The following is a 16,396-nucleotide window of genomic DNA, read 5'->3' as shown; positions in this document are numbered from 1 at the left end:
GTCAAAACGTAGTAGAGTGAATCAGGTTCTAAAACTAAACATCATCATTCATACCATAATGATAGGGATGAAAAAGGGTCATTTGCTTGATAGTAACAGTGAAAGTTAAAGCATTCTTCATACAGTCCGTTTTAGCTGTTTTCTCCTTCTGCAAAAGCTTTGAAAGTAACAATAATGGTAAAAAACGTGGTTGAGTGAATCAGGTTCTAAAACTAAACATCATCCTTTATACCATAATGATAGGGATGAAAAAAGGTAATTTGCTTGATAGAAACAGTGTAAGCTAAAGGATTCTTTATACAGTCCGTTTTAGCTGTTTTCTCCTTCTGCAAAAGCTTTGAAAGTAACAATAATGGTCAAAACGTGGTTGAGTGAATCAGGTTCTAAAACTAATCCTAATCCATCATACCATGATGAAAATGGTGAAAAAGGTAATTTGCTTGATAGAAACAGTGTAAGCTAAAGGATTCTTTTTACAGTCCGTTTTAGCAGTTTTCTCCTTCTGCAAAAGCTTTGAAAGTAACTATAATGGTCAAAACGTGGTTGAGTGAATCAGGTTCTAAAACTAAACATCATCCTTCATACCATAATGATAGGGATTAAAAAAGGTCATTTGCTTGATAGAAACAGTTTAAGCTAAAGCAATCTTGATACAGTCCGTTTTAGCTGTTTACTGCTTCTGCAACAGCTTTGAAAGTAACAATAATGGTCAAAACGTTGTTGAGTGAATCAGGTTCTAAAACTAAACATCATCCTTCATACCATAATGATAGGGATTAAAAAAGGTCATTTGCTTGATAGAAACAGTTTAATCTAAAGCAATCTTGATACAGTCCGTTTTAGCTGTTTACTCCTTCTGCAAAAGCTTTGAAAGTAACAATAATGGTCAAAACGTGGTTGAGTGAATCAGGTTTTAAAACTAAACATCATCCTTCATACCATAATGATAGGGATGAAAAAAGGTCATTTGCTTGATAGTAACAGTGAAAGTTAAAACCATTCTTCATACAGTCCGTTTTAGCTGTTTACTCCTTCTGCAAAAGCTTTGAAAGTAACAATAATGGTCAAAACGTTGTTGAGTGAATCAGGTTCTAAAACTAAACATCATCCTTCATACCATAATGATAGGGATGAAAAAAGGTCATTTGCTTGATAGTAACAGTGAAAGTTAAAAGCATTCTTCATACAGTCCGTTTTAGCTGTTTACTCCTTCTGCAAAAGCTTTGAAAGTAACAATAATGGTCAAAACGTTGTTGAGTGAATCAGGTTCTAAAACTAAACCTAATCCATCATACCATAATGAAAATGGTATAAAAGGTCATTTGCTTGATAGAAACAGTGTAGCTAAAGGATTCTTCATACAGTCCGTTTTAGCTGTTTTCTCCTTCTGCAAAAGCTTTGAAAGTAACAATAATGGTAAAAAACGTGGTTGAGTGAATCAGGTTCTAAAACTAAACATCATCCTTTATACCATAATGATAGGGATGAAAAAAGGTAATTTGCTTGATAGAAACAGTGTAAGCTAAAGGATTCTTTATACAGTCCGTTTTAGCTGTTTTCTCCTTCTGCAAAAGCTTTGAAAGTAACAATAATGGTCAAAACGTGGTTGAGTGAATCAGGTTCTAAAACTAATCCTAATCCATCATACCATGATGAAAATGGTGAAAAAGGTCATTTGCTTGATAGAAACAGTGTAAGCTAAAGGATTCTTTATACAGTCCGTTTTAGCAGTTTTCTCCTTCTGCAAAAGCTTTGAAAGTAACTATAATGGTCAAAACGTGGTTGAGTGAATCAGGTTCTAAAACTAAACATGATCCTTCATACCATAATGATAGGGATTAAAAAAGGTCATTTGCTTGATAGAAACAGTTTAAGCTAAAGCAATCTTGATACAGTCCGTTTTAGCTGTTTACTGCTTCTGCAACAGCTTTGAAAGTAACAATAATGGTCAAAACGTTGTTGAGTGAATCAGGTTCTAAAACTAAACATCATCCTTCATACCATAATGATAGGGATTAAAAAAGGTCATTTGCTTGATAGAAACAGTTTAATCTAAAGCAATCTTGATACAGTCCGTTTTAGCTGTTTACTCCTTCTGCAAAAGCTTTGAAAGTAACAATAATGGTCAAAACGTGGTTGAGTGAATCAGGTTTTAAAACTAAACATCATCCTTCATACCATAATGATAGGGATGAAAAAAGGTCATTTGCTTGATAGTAACAGTGAAAGTTAAAACCATTCTTCATACAGTCCGTTTTAGCTGTTTACTCCTTCTGCAAAAGCTTTGAAAGTAACAATAATGGTCAAAACGTTGTTGAGTGAATCAGGTTCTAAAACTAAACATCATCCTTCATACCATAATGATAGGGATGAAAAAACGTCATTTGCTTGATAGTAACAGTGAAAGTTAAAAGCATTCTTCATACAGTCCGTTTTAGCTGTTTACTCCTTCTGCAAAAGCTTTGAAAGTAACAATAATGGTCAAAACGTTGTTGAGTGAATCAGGTTCTAAAACTAAACCTAATCCATCATACCATAATGAAAATGGTATAAAAGGTCATTTGCTTGATAGAAACAGTGTAGCTAAAGGATTCTTCATACAGTCCGTTTTAGCTGTTTTCTCCTTCTGCAAAAGCTTTGAAAGTAACAATAATGGTCAAAACGTTGTTGAGTGAATCAGGTTCTAAAACTAAACATCATCCTTCATACCATAATGAAAGGGATGAAAAAAGGTAATTTGCTTGATAGTAACAGTTAAAGTTAAAGCAATCTTGATACAGTCCGTTTTAGCTGTTTACTGCTTCTGCAACAGCTTTGAAAGTAACAATAATGGTCAAAATGTGGTTGAGTGAATCAGGTTCTAAAACTAAACATCATCCTTCATACCATAATGATAGGGATGAAAAAAGGTAATTTGCTTGATAGAAACAGTGTAAGCTAAAGGATTCTTTATACAGTCCGTTTTAGCTGTTTTCTCCTTCTGCAAAAGCTTTGAAAGTAACAATAATGGTCAAAACGTGGTTGAGTGAATCAGGTTTTAAAACTAAACATGATCCTTCACACCATAGTGATACGGATGAAAAAAGGTCATTTGCTTGATAGAAACAGTGTAAGGTAAATCATTCTTCATACAGTCCGTTTTAGCTGTTTTCTCCTTCTGCAAAAGCTTTGAAAGTAACAATAATGGTCAAAACGTTGTTGAGTGAATCAGGTTCTAAAACTAAACATCATCCTTCATACCATAATGATAGGGATGAAAAAAGGTCATTTGCTTGATAGTAACAGTGAAAGTTAAAACCATTCTTCATACAGTCCGTTTTAGCTGTTTACTGCTTCTGCAACAGCTTTGAAAGTAACAATAATGGTCAAAACGTGGTTGAGTGAATCAGGTTTTAAAACTAAACATCATCCTTCATACCATAATGATAGGGATGAAAAAAGGTAATTTGCTTGATAGTAACAGTGAAAGTTAAAAGCATTCTTCATACAGTTCGTTTTAGCTGTTTACTCCTTCTGCAAAAGCTTTGAAAGTAACAATAATGGTCAAAACGTGGTTGAGTGAATCAGGTTCTAAAACTAAACATCATCCTTCATACCATAATGATAGGGATGAAAAAAGGTCATTTGCTTGATAGTAACAGTGAAAGTTAAAACCATTCTTCATACAGTCCGTTTTAGCTGTTTACTCCTTCTGCAAAAGCTTTGAAAGTAACAATAATGGTCAAAACGTTGTTGAGTGAATCAGGTTCTAAAACTAAACATCATCCTTCATACCATAATGATAGGGATGAAAAAAGGTAATTTGCTTGATAGTAACAGTGAAAGTTAAAGCAATCTTGATACAGTCCGTTTTAGCTGTTTACTGCTTCTGCAACAGCTTTGAAAGTAACAATAATGGTCAAAATGTGGTTGAGTAAATCAGGTTCTAAAACTAAACATCATCCTTCATACCATAATGATAGGGATTAAAAAAGGTCATTTGCTTGATAGAAACAGTTTAAGCTAAAGCAATCTTGATACAGTCCGTTTTAGCTGTTTACTCCTTCTGCAAAAGCTTTGAAAGTAACAATAATGGTCAAAACGTTGTTGAGTGAATCAGGTTCTAAAACTAAACATCATCCTTCATACCATAATGATAGGGATGAAAAAAGGTAATTTGCTTGATAGTAACAGTGAAAGTTAAAGCAATCTTGATACAGTCCGTTTTAGCTGTTTACTGCTTCTGCAACAGCTTTGAAAGTAACAATAATGGTCAAAATGTGGTTGAGTGAATCAGGTTCTAAAACTAAACATCATCCTTCATACCATAATGATAGGGATGAAAAAAGGTAATTTGCTTGATAGAAACAGTGTAAGCTAAAGGATTCTTTATACAGTCCGTTTTAGCTGTTTTCTCCTTCTGCAAAAGCTTTGAAAGTAACAATAATGGTCAAAACGTGGTTGAGTGAATCAGGTTTTAAAACTAAACATCATCCTTCACACCATAGTGATACGGATGAAAAAAGGTCATTTGCTTGATAGAAACAGTGTAAGGTAAATCATTCTTCATACAGTCCGTTTTAGCTGTTTACTCCTTCTGCAAAGGCTTTGAAAGTAACAATAATGGTCAAAACGTAGTAGAGTGAATCAGGTTCTAAAACTAAACATCATCATTCATACCATAATGATAGGGATGAAAAAGGGTCATTTGCTTGATAGTAACAGTGAAAGTTAAAGCATTCTTCATACAGTCCGTTTTAGCTGTTTTCTCCTTCTGCAAAAGCTTTGAAAGTAACAATAATGGTAAAAAACGTGGTTGAGTGAATCAGGTTCTAAAACTAAACATCATCCTTTATACCATAATGATAGGGATGAAAAAAGGTAATTTGCTTGATAGAAACAGTGTAAGCTAAAGGATTCTTTATACAGTCCGTTTTAGCTGTTTTCTCCTTCTGCAAAAGCTTTGAAAGTAACAATAATGGTCAAAACGTGGTTGAGTGAATCAGGTTCTAAAACTAATCCTAATCCATCATACCATGATGAAAATGGTGAAAAAGGTAATTTGCTTGATAGAAACAGTGTAAGCTAAAGGATTCTTTATACAGTCCGTTTTAGCAGTTTTCTCCTTCTGCAAAAGCTTTGAAAGTAACTATAATGGTCAAAACGTTGTTGAGTGAATCAGGTTCTAAAACTAAACATCATCCTTCATACCATAATGATAGGGATGAAAAAAGGTCATTTGCTTGATAGAAACAGTGTAAGCTAAAGCATTCTTCATACAGTCCGTTTTAGCTGTTTTCTCCTTCTGCAAAAGCTTTGAAAGTAACAATAATGGTCAAAACGTTGTTGAGTGAATCAGGTTCTAAAACTAAACATCATCCTTCATACCATAATGATAGGGATGAAAAAAGGTCATTTGCTTGATAGTAACAGTGAAAGTTAAAACCATTCTTCATACAGTCCGTTTTAGCTGTTTACTGCTTCTGCAACAGCTTTGAAAGTAACAATAATGGTCAAAACGTGGTTGAGTGAATCAGGTTTTAAAACTAAACATCATCCTTCATACCATAATGATAGGGATGAAAAAAGGTAATTTGCTTGATAGTAACAGTGAAAGTTAAAAGCATTCTTCATACAGTTCGTTTTAGCTGTTTACTCCTTCTGCAAAAGCTTTGAAAGTAACAATAATGGTCAAAACGTGGTTGAGTGAATCAGGTTCTAAAACTAAACATCATCCTTCATACCATAATGATAGGGATGAAAAAAGGTCATTTGCTTGATAGTAACAGTGAAAGTTAAAACCATTCTTCATACAGTCCGTTTTAGCTGTTTACTCCTTCTGCAAAAGCTTTGAAAGTAACAATAATGGTCAAAACGTGGTTGAGTGAATCAGGTTTTAAAACTAAACATCATCCTTTATACCATAATGATAGGGATTAAAAAAGGTCATTTGCTTGATAGAAACAGTTTAAGCTAAAGCAATCTTGATACAGTCCGTTTTAGCTGTTTACTGCTTCTGCAACAGCTTTGAAAGTAACAATAATGGTCAAAACGTTGTTGAGTGAATCAGGTTCTAAAACTAAACATGATCCTTCACACCATAGTGATACGGATGAAAAAAGGTCATTTGCTTGATAGAAACAGTGTAAGGTAAATCATTCTTCATACAGTCCGTTTTAGCTGTTTACTCCTTCTGCAAAGGCTTTGAAAGTAACAATAATGGTCAAAACGTAGTAGAGTGAATCAGGTTCTAAAACTAAACATCATCATTCATACCATAATGATAGGGATGAAAAAGGGTCATTTGCTTGATAGTAACAGTGAAAGTTAAAGCATTCTTCATACAGTCCGTTTTAGCTGTTTTCTCCTTCTGCAAAAGCTTTGAAAGTAACAATAATGGTAAAAAACGTGGTTGAGTGAATCAGGTTCTAAAACTAAACATCATCCTTTATACCATAATGATAGGGATGAAAAAAGGTAATTTGCTTGATAGAAACAGTGTAAGCTAAAGGATTCTTTATACAGTCCGTTTTAGCTGTTTTCTCCTTCTGCAAAAGCTTTGAAAGTAACAATAATGGTCAAAACGTGGTTGAGTGAATCAGGTTCTAAAACTAATCCTAATCCATCATACCATGATGAAAATGGTGAAAAAGGTAATTTGCTTGATAGAAACAGTGTAAGCTAAAGGATTCTTTATACAGTCCGTTTTAGCAGTTTTCTCCTTCTGCAAAAGCTTTGAAAGTAACTATAATGGTCAAAACGTGGTTGAGTGAATCAGGTTCTAAAACTAAACATCATCCTTCATACCATAATGATAGGGATTAAAAAAGGTCATTTGCTTGATAGAAACAGTTTAAGCTAAAGCAATCTTGATACAGTCCGTTTTAGCTGTTTACTGCTTCTGCAACAGCTTTGAAAGTAACAATAATGGTCAAAACGTTGTTGAGTGAATCAGGTTCTAAAACTAAACATCATCCTTCATACCATAATGATAGGGATTAAAAAAGGTCATTTGCTTGATAGAAACAGTTTAATCTAAAGCAATCTTGATACAGTCCGTTTTAGCTGTTTACTCCTTCTGCAAAAGCTTTGAAAGTAACAATAATGGTCAAAACGTGGTTGAGTGAATCAGGTTTTAAAACTAAACATCATCCTTCATACCATAATGATAGGGATGAAAAAAGGTCATTTGCTTGATAGTAACAGTGAAAGTTAAAACCATTCTTCATACAGTCCGTTTTAGCTGTTTACTCCTTCTGCAAAAGCTTTGAAAGTAACAATAATGGTCAAAACGTTGTTGAGTGAATCAGGTTCTAAAACTAAACATCATCCTTCATACCATAATGATAGGGATGAAAAAAGGTCATTTGCTTGATAGTAACAGTGAAAGTTAAAAGCATTCTTCATACAGTCCGTTTTAGCTGTTTACTCCTTCTGCAAAAGCTTTGAAAGTAACAATAATGGTCAAAACGTTGTTGAGTGAATCAGGTTCTAAAACTAAACCTAATCCATCATACCATAATGAAAATGGTATAAAAGGTCATTTGCTTGATAGAAACAGTGTAGCTAAAGGATTCTTCATACAGTCCGTTTTAGCTGTTTTCTCCTTCTGCAAAAGCTTTGAAAGTAACAATAATGGTAAAAAACGTGGTTGAGTGAATCAGGTTCTAAAACTAAACATCATCCTTTATACCATAATGATAGGGATGAAAAAAGGTAATTTGCTTGATAGAAACAGTGTAAGCTAAAGGATTCTTTATACAGTCCGTTTTAGCTGTTTTCTCCTTCTGCAAAAGCTTTGAAAGTAACAATAATGGTCAAAACGTGGTTGAGTGAATCAGGTTCTAAAACTAATCCTAATCCATCATACCATGATGAAAATGGTGAAAAAGGTCATTTGCTTGATAGAAACAGTGTAAGCTAAAGGATTCTTTATACAGTCCGTTTTAGCAGTTTTCTCCTTCTGCAAAAGCTTTGAAAGTAACTATAATGGTCAAAACGTGGTTGAGTGAATCAGGTTCTAAAACTAAACATGATCCTTCATACCATAATGATAGGGATTAAAAAAGGTCATTTGCTTGATAGAAACAGTTTAAGCTAAAGCAATCTTGATACAGTCCGTTTTAGCTGTTTACTGCTTCTGCAACAGCTTTGAAAGTAACAATAATGGTCAAAACGTTGTTGAGTGAATCAGGTTCTAAAACTAAACATCATCCTTCATACCATAATGATAGGGATTAAAAAAGGTCATTTGCTTGATAGAAACAGTTTAATCTAAAGCAATCTTGATACAGTCCGTTTTAGCTGTTTACTCCTTCTGCAAAAGCTTTGAAAGTAACAATAATGGTCAAAACGTGGTTGAGTGAATCAGGTTTTAAAACTAAACATCATCCTTCATACCATAATGATAGGGATGAAAAAAGGTCATTTGCTTGATAGTAACAGTGAAAGTTAAAACCATTCTTCATACAGTCCGTTTTAGCTGTTTACTCCTTCTGCAAAAGCTTTGAAAGTAACAATAATGGTCAAAACGTTGTTGAGTGAATCAGGTTCTAAAACTAAACATCATCCTTCATACCATAATGATAGGGATGAAAAAACGTCATTTGCTTGATAGTAACAGTGAAAGTTAAAAGCATTCTTCATACAGTCCGTTTTAGCTGTTTACTCCTTCTGCAAAAGCTTTGAAAGTAACAATAATGGTCAAAACGTTGTTGAGTGAATCAGGTTCTAAAACTAAACCTAATCCATCATACCATAATGAAAATGGTATAAAAGGTCATTTGCTTGATAGAAACAGTGTAGTTAAAGCAATCTTGATACAGTCCGTTTTAGCTGTTTACTGCTTCTGCAACAGCTTTGAAAGTAACAATAATGGTCAAAATGTGGTTGAGTGAATCAGGTTCTAAAACTAAACATCATCCTTCATACCATAATGATAGGGATGAAAAAAGGTAATTTGCTTGATAGAAACAGTGTAAGCTAAAGGATTCTTTATACAGTCCGTTTTAGCTGTTTTCTCCTTCTGCAAAAGCTTTGAAAGTAACAATAATGGTCAAAACGTGGTTGAGTGAATCAGGTTTTAAAACTAAACATGATCCTTCACACCATAGTGATACGGATGAAAAAAGGTCATTTGCTTGATAGAAACAGTGTAAGGTAAATCATTCTTCATACAGTCCGTTTTAGCTGTTTACTCCTTCTGCAAAGGCTTTGAAAGTAACAATAATGGTCAAAACGTAGTAGAGTGAATCAGGTTCTAAAACTAAACATCATCATTCATACCATAATGATAGGGATGAAAAAGGGTCATTTGCTTGATAGTAACAGTGAAAGTTAAAGCATTCTTCATACAGTCCGTTTTAGCTGTTTTCTCCTTCTGCAAAAGCTTTGAAAGTAACAATAATGGTAAAAAACGTGGTTGAGTGAATCAGGTTCTAAAACTAAACATCATCCTTTATACCATAATGATAGGGATGAAAAAAGGTAATTTGCTTGATAGAAACAGTGTAAGCTAAAGGATTCTTTATACAGTCCGTTTTAGCTGTTTTCTCCTTCTGCAAAAGCTTTGAAAGTAACAATAATGGTCAAAACGTGGTTGAGTGAATCAGGTTCTAAAACTAATCCTAATCCATCATACCATGATGAAAATGGTGAAAAAGGTAATTTGCTTGATAGAAACAGTGTAAGCTAAAGGATTCTTTATACAGTCCGTTTTAGCAGTTTTCTCCTTCTGCAAAAGCTTTGAAAGTAACTATAATGGTCAAAACGTGGTTGAGTGAATCAGGTTCTAAAACTAAACATCATCCTTCATACCATAATGATAGGGATTAAAAAAGGTCATTTGCTTGATAGAAACAGTTTAAGCTAAAGCAATCTTGATACAGTCCGTTTTAGCTGTTTACTGCTTCTGCAACAGCTTTGAAAGTAACAATAATGGTCAAAACGTTGTTGAGTGAATCAGGTTCTAAAACTAAACATCATCCTTCATACCTTAATGATAGGGATGAAAAAAGGTAATTTGCTTGATAGAAACAGTGTAAGCTAAAGCATTCTTCATACAGTCCGTTTTAGCTGTTTTCTCCTTCTGCAAAAGCTTTGAAAGTAACAATAATGGTCAAAACGTTGTTGAGTGAATCAGGTTCTAAAACTAAACATCATCCTTCATACCATAATGATAGGGATGAAAAAAGGTAATTTGCTTGATAGTAACAGTGAAAGTTAAAACCATTCTTCATACAGTCCGTTTTAGCTGTTTACTGCTTCTGCAACAGCTTTGAAAGTAACAATAATGGTCAAAACGTGGTTGAGTGAATCAGGTTTTAAAACTAAACATCATCCTTCATACCATAATGATAGGGATGAAAAAAGGTAATTTGCTTGATAGTAACAGTGAAAGTTAAAAGCATTCTTCATACAGTTCGTTTTAGCTGTTTACTCCTTCTGCAAAAGCTTTGAAAGTAACAATAATGGTCAAAACGTGGTTGAGTGAATCAGGTTCTAAAACTAAACATCATCCTTCATACCATAATGATAGGGATGAAAAAAGGTCATTTGCTTGATAGTAACAGTGAAAGTTAAAACCATTCTTCATACAGTCCGTTTTAGCTGTTTACTCCTTCTGCAAAAGCTTTGAAAGTAACAATAATGGTCAAAACGTTGTTGAGTGAATCAGGTTCTAAAACTAAACATCATCCTTCATACCATAATGATAGGGATGAAAAAAGGTAATTTGCTTGATAGTAACAGTGAAAGTTAAAGCAATCTTGATACAGTCCGTTTTAGCTGTTTACTGCTTCTGCAACAGCTTTGAAAGTAACAATAATGGTCAAAATGTGGTTGAGTAAATCAGGTTCTAAAACTAAACATCATCCTTCATACCATAATGATAGGGATTAAAAAAGGTCATTTGCTTGATAGAAACAGTTTAAGCTAAAGCAATCTTGATACAGTCCGTTTTAGCTGTTTACTCCTTCTGCAAAAGCTTTGAAAGTAACAATAATGGTCAAAACGTTGTTGAGTGAATCAGGTTCTAAAACTAAACATCATCCTTCATACCATAATGATAGGGATGAAAAAAGGTAATTTGCTTGATAGTAACAGTGAAAGTTAAAGCAATCTTGATACAGTCCGTTTTAGCTGTTTACTGCTTCTGCAACAGCTTTGAAAGTAACAATAATGGTCAAAATGTGGTTGAGTGAATCAGGTTCTAAAACTAAACATCATCCTTCATACCATAATGATAGGGATGAAAAAAGGTAATTTGCTTGATAGAAACAGTGTAAGCTAAAGGATTCTTTATACAGTCCGTTTTAGCTGTTTTCTCCTTCTGCAAAAGCTTTGAAAGTAACAATAATGGTCAAAACGTGGTTGAGTGAATCAGGTTTTAAAACTAAACATCATCCTTCACACCATAGTGATACGGATGAAAAAAGGTCATTTGCTTGATAGAAACAGTGTAAGGTAAATCATTCTTCATACAGTCCGTTTTAGCTGTTTACTCCTTCTGCAAAGGCTTTGAAAGTAACAATAATGGTCAAAACGTAGTAGAGTGAATCAGGTTCTAAAACTAAACATCATCATTCATACCATAATGATAGGGATGAAAAAGGGTCATTTGCTTGATAGTAACAGTGAAAGTTAAAGCATTCTTCATACAGTCCGTTTTAGCTGTTTTCTCCTTCTGCAAAAGCTTTGAAAGTAACAATAATGGTAAAAAACGTGGTTGAGTGAATCAGGTTCTAAAACTAAACATCATCCTTTATACCATAATGATAGGGATGAAAAAAGGTAATTTGCTTGATAGAAACAGTGTAAGCTAAAGGATTCTTTATACAGTCCGTTTTAGCTGTTTTCTCCTTCTGCAAAAGCTTTGAAAGTAACAATAATGGTCAAAACGTGGTTGAGTGAATCAGGTTCTAAAACTAATCCTAATCCATCATACCATGATGAAAATGGTGAAAAAGGTAATTTGCTTGATAGAAACAGTGTAAGCTAAAGGATTCTTTATACAGTCCGTTTTAGCAGTTTTCTCCTTCTGCAAAAGCTTTGAAAGTAACTATAATGGTCAAAACGTTGTTGAGTGAATCAGGTTCTAAAACTAAACATCATCCTTCATACCATAATGATAGGGATGAAAAAAGGTCATTTGCTTGATAGAAACAGTGTAAGCTAAAGCATTCTTCATACAGTCCGTTTTAGCTGTTTTCTCCTTCTGCAAAAGCTTTGAAAGTAACAATAATGGTCAAAACGTTGTTGAGTGAATCAGGTTCTAAAACTAAACATCATCCTTCATACCATAATGATAGGGATGAAAAAAGGTCATTTGCTTGATAGTAACAGTGAAAGTTAAAACCATTCTTCATACAGTCCGTTTTAGCTGTTTACTGCTTCTGCAACAGCTTTGAAAGTAACAATAATGGTCAAAACGTGGTTGAGTGAATCAGGTTTTAAAACTAAACATCATCCTTCATACCATAATGATAGGGATGAAAAAAGGTAATTTGCTTGATAGTAACAGTGAAAGTTAAAAGCATTCTTCATACAGTTCGTTTTAGCTGTTTACTCCTTCTGCAAAAGCTTTGAAAGTAACAATAATGGTCAAAACGTGGTTGAGTGAATCAGGTTCTAAAACTAAACATCATCCTTCATACCATAATGATAGGGATGAAAAAAGGTCATTTGCTTGATAGTAACAGTGAAAGTTAAAACCATTCTTCATACAGTCCGTTTTAGCTGTTTACTCCTTCTGCAAAAGCTTTGAAAGTAACAATAATGGTCAAAACGTGGTTGAGTGAATCAGGTTTTAAAACTAAAGATCATCCTTTATACCATAATGATAGGGATTAAAAAAGGTCATTTGCTTGATAGAAACAGTTTAAGCTAAAGCAATCTTGATACAGTCCGTTTTAGCTGTTTACTGCTTCTGCAACAGCTTTGAAAGTAACAATAATGGTCAAAACGTTGTTGAGTGAATCAGGTTCTAAAACTAAACATGATCCTTCACACCATAGTGATACGGATGAAAAAAGGTCATTTGCTTGATAGAAACAGTGTAAGGTAAATCATTCTTCATACAGTCCGTTTTAGCTGTTTACTCCTTCTGCAAAGGCTTTGAAAGTAACAATAATGGTCAAAACGTAGTAGAGTGAATCAGGTTCTAAAACTAAACATCATCATTCATACCATAATGATAGGGATGAAAAAGGGTCATTTGCTTGATAGTAACAGTGAAAGTTAAAGCATTCTTCATACAGTCCGTTTTAGCTGTTTTCTCCTTCTGCAAAAGCTTTGAAAGTAACAATAATGGTAAAAAACGTGGTTGAGTGAATCAGGTTCTAAAACTAAACATCATCCTTTATACCATAATGATAGGGATGAAAAAAGGTAATTTGCTTGATAGAAACAGTGTAAGCTAAAGGATTCTTTATACAGTCCGTTTTAGCTGTTTTCTCCTTCTGCAAAAGCTTTGAAAGTAACAATAATGGTCAAAACGTGGTTGAGTGAATCAGGTTCTAAAACTAATCCTAATCCATCATACCATGATGAAAATGGTGAAAAAGGTAATTTGCTTGATAGAAACAGTGTAAGCTAAAGGATTCTTTATACAGTCCGTTTTAGCAGTTTTCTCCTTCTGCAAAAGCTTTGAAAGTAACTATAATGGTCAAAACGTGGTTGAGTGAATCAGGTTCTAAAACTAAACATCATCCTTCATACCATAATGATAGGGATTAAAAAAGGTCATTTGCTTGATAGAAACAGTTTAAGCTAAAGCAATCTTGATACAGTCCGTTTTAGCTGTTTACTGCTTCTGCAACAGCTTTGAAAGTAACAATAATGGTCAAAACGTTGTTGAGTGAATCAGGTTCTAAAACTAAACATCATCCTTCATACCATAATGATAGGGATTAAAAAAGGTCATTTGCTTGATAGAAACAGTTTAATCTAAAGCAATCTTGATACAGTCCGTTTTAGCTGTTTACTCCTTCTGCAAAAGCTTTGAAAGTAACAATAATGGTCAAAACGTGGTTGAGTGAATCAGGTTTTAAAACTAAACATCATCCTTCATACCATAATGATAGGGATGAAAAAAGGTCATTTGCTTGATAGTAACAGTGAAAGTTAAAACCATTCTTCATACAGTCCGTTTTAGCTGTTTACTCCTTCTGCAAAAGCTTTGAAAGTAACAATAATGGTCAAAACGTTGTTGAGTGAATCAGGTTCTAAAACTAAACATCATCCTTCATACCATAATGATAGGGATGAAAAAAGGTCATTTGCTTGATAGTAACAGTGAAAGTTAAAAGCATTCTTCATACAGTCCGTTTTAGCTGTTTACTCCTTCTGCAAAAGCTTTGAAAGTAACAATAATGGTCAAAACGTTGTTGAGTGAATCAGGTTCTAAAACTAAACCTAATCCATCATACCATAATGAAAATGGTATAAAAGGTCATTTGCTTGATAGAAACAGTGTAGCTAAAGGATTCTTCATACAGTCCGTTTTAGCTGTTTTCTCCTTCTGCAAAAGCTTTGAAAGTAACAATAATGGTAAAAAACGTGGTTGAGTGAATCAGGTTCTAAAACTAAACATCATCCTTTATACCATAATGATAGGGATGAAAAAAGGTAATTTGCTTGATAGAAACAGTGTAAGCTAAAGGATTCTTTATACAGTCCGTTTTAGCTGTTTTCTCCTTCTGCAAAAGCTTTGAAAGTAACAATAATGGTCAAAACGTGGTTGAGTGAATCAGGTTCTAAAACTAATCCTAATCCATCATACCATGATGAAAATGGTGAAAAAGGTCATTTGCTTGATAGAAACAGTGTAAGCTAAAGGATTCTTTATACAGTCCGTTTTAGCAGTTTTCTCCTTCTGCAAAAGCTTTGAAAGTAACTATAATGGTCAAAACGTGGTTGAGTGAATCAGGTTCTAAAACTAAACATGATCCTTCATACCATAATGATAGGGATTAAAAAAGGTCATTTGCTTGATAGAAACAGTTTAAGCTAAAGCAATCTTGATACAGTCCGTTTTAGCTGTTTACTGCTTCTGCAACAGCTTTGAAAGTAACAATAATGGTCAAAACGTTGTTGAGTGAATCAGGTTCTAAAACTAAACATCATCCTTCATACCATAATGATAGGGATTAAAAAAGGTCATTTGCTTGATAGAAACAGTTTAATCTAAAGCAATCTTGATACAGTCCGTTTTAGCTGTTTACTCCTTCTGCAAAAGCTTTGAAAGTAACAATAATGGTCAAAACGTGGTTGAGTGAATCAGGTTTTAAAACTAAACATCATCCTTCATACCATAATGATAGGGATGAAAAAAGGTCATTTGCTTGATAGTAACAGTGAAAGTTAAAACCATTCTTCATACAGTCCGTTTTAGCTGTTTACTCCTTCTGCAAAAGCTTTGAAAGTAACAATAATGGTCAAAACGTTGTTGAGTGAATCAGGTTCTAAAACTAAACATCATCCTTCATACCATAATGATAGGGATGAAAAAACGTCATTTGCTTGATAGTAACAGTGAAAGTTAAAAGCATTCTTCATACAGTCCGTTTTAGCTGTTTACTCCTTCTGCAAAAGCTTTAAAAGTAACAATAATGGTCAAAACGTTGTTGAGTGAATCAGGTTCTAAAACTAAACCTAATCCATCATACCATAATGAAAATGGTATAAAAGGTCATTTGCTTGATAGAAACAGTGTAGCTAAAGGATTCTTCATACAGTCCGTTTTAGCTGTTTTCTCCTTCTGCAAAAGCTTTGAAAGTAACAATAATGGTCAAAACGTTGTTGAGTGAATCAGGTTCTAAAACTAAACATCATCCTTCATACCATAATGAAAGGGATGAAAAAAGGTAATTTGCTTGATAGTAACAGTTAAAGTTAAAGCAATCTTGATACAGTCCGTTTTAGCTGTTTACTGCTTCTGCAACAGCTTTGAAAGTAACAATAATGGTCAAAATGTGGTTGAGTGAATCAGGTTCTAAAACTAAACATCATCCTTCATACCATAATGATAGGGATGAAAAAAGGTAATTTGCTTGATAGAAACAGTGTAAGCTAAAGGATTCTTTATACAGTCCGTTTTAGCTGTTTTCTCCTTCTGCAAAAGCTTTGAAAGTAACAATAATGGTCAAAACGTGGTTGAGTGAATCAGGTTTTAAAACTAAACATGATCCTTCACACCATAGTGATACGGATGAAAAAAGGTCATTTGCTTGATAGAAACAGTGTAAGGTAAATCATTCTTCATACAGTCCGTTTTAGCTGTTTACTCCTTCTGCAAAGGCTTTGAAAGTAACAATAATGGTCAAAACGTAGTAGAGTGAATCAGGTTCTAAAACTAAACATCATCATTCATACCATAATGATAGGGATGAAAAAGGGTCATTTGCTTGATAGTAACAGT

The sequence above is a fragment of the Pungitius pungitius genome, chromosome 1 (assembly GCF_949316345.1).
Source record: "Pungitius pungitius chromosome 1, fPunPun2.1, whole genome shotgun sequence".
NCBI classification, from domain to species: Eukaryota; Metazoa; Chordata; class Actinopteri; order Perciformes; family Gasterosteidae; genus Pungitius; species Pungitius pungitius.
Note: the sequence above shows the minus strand (reverse complement) of the source record.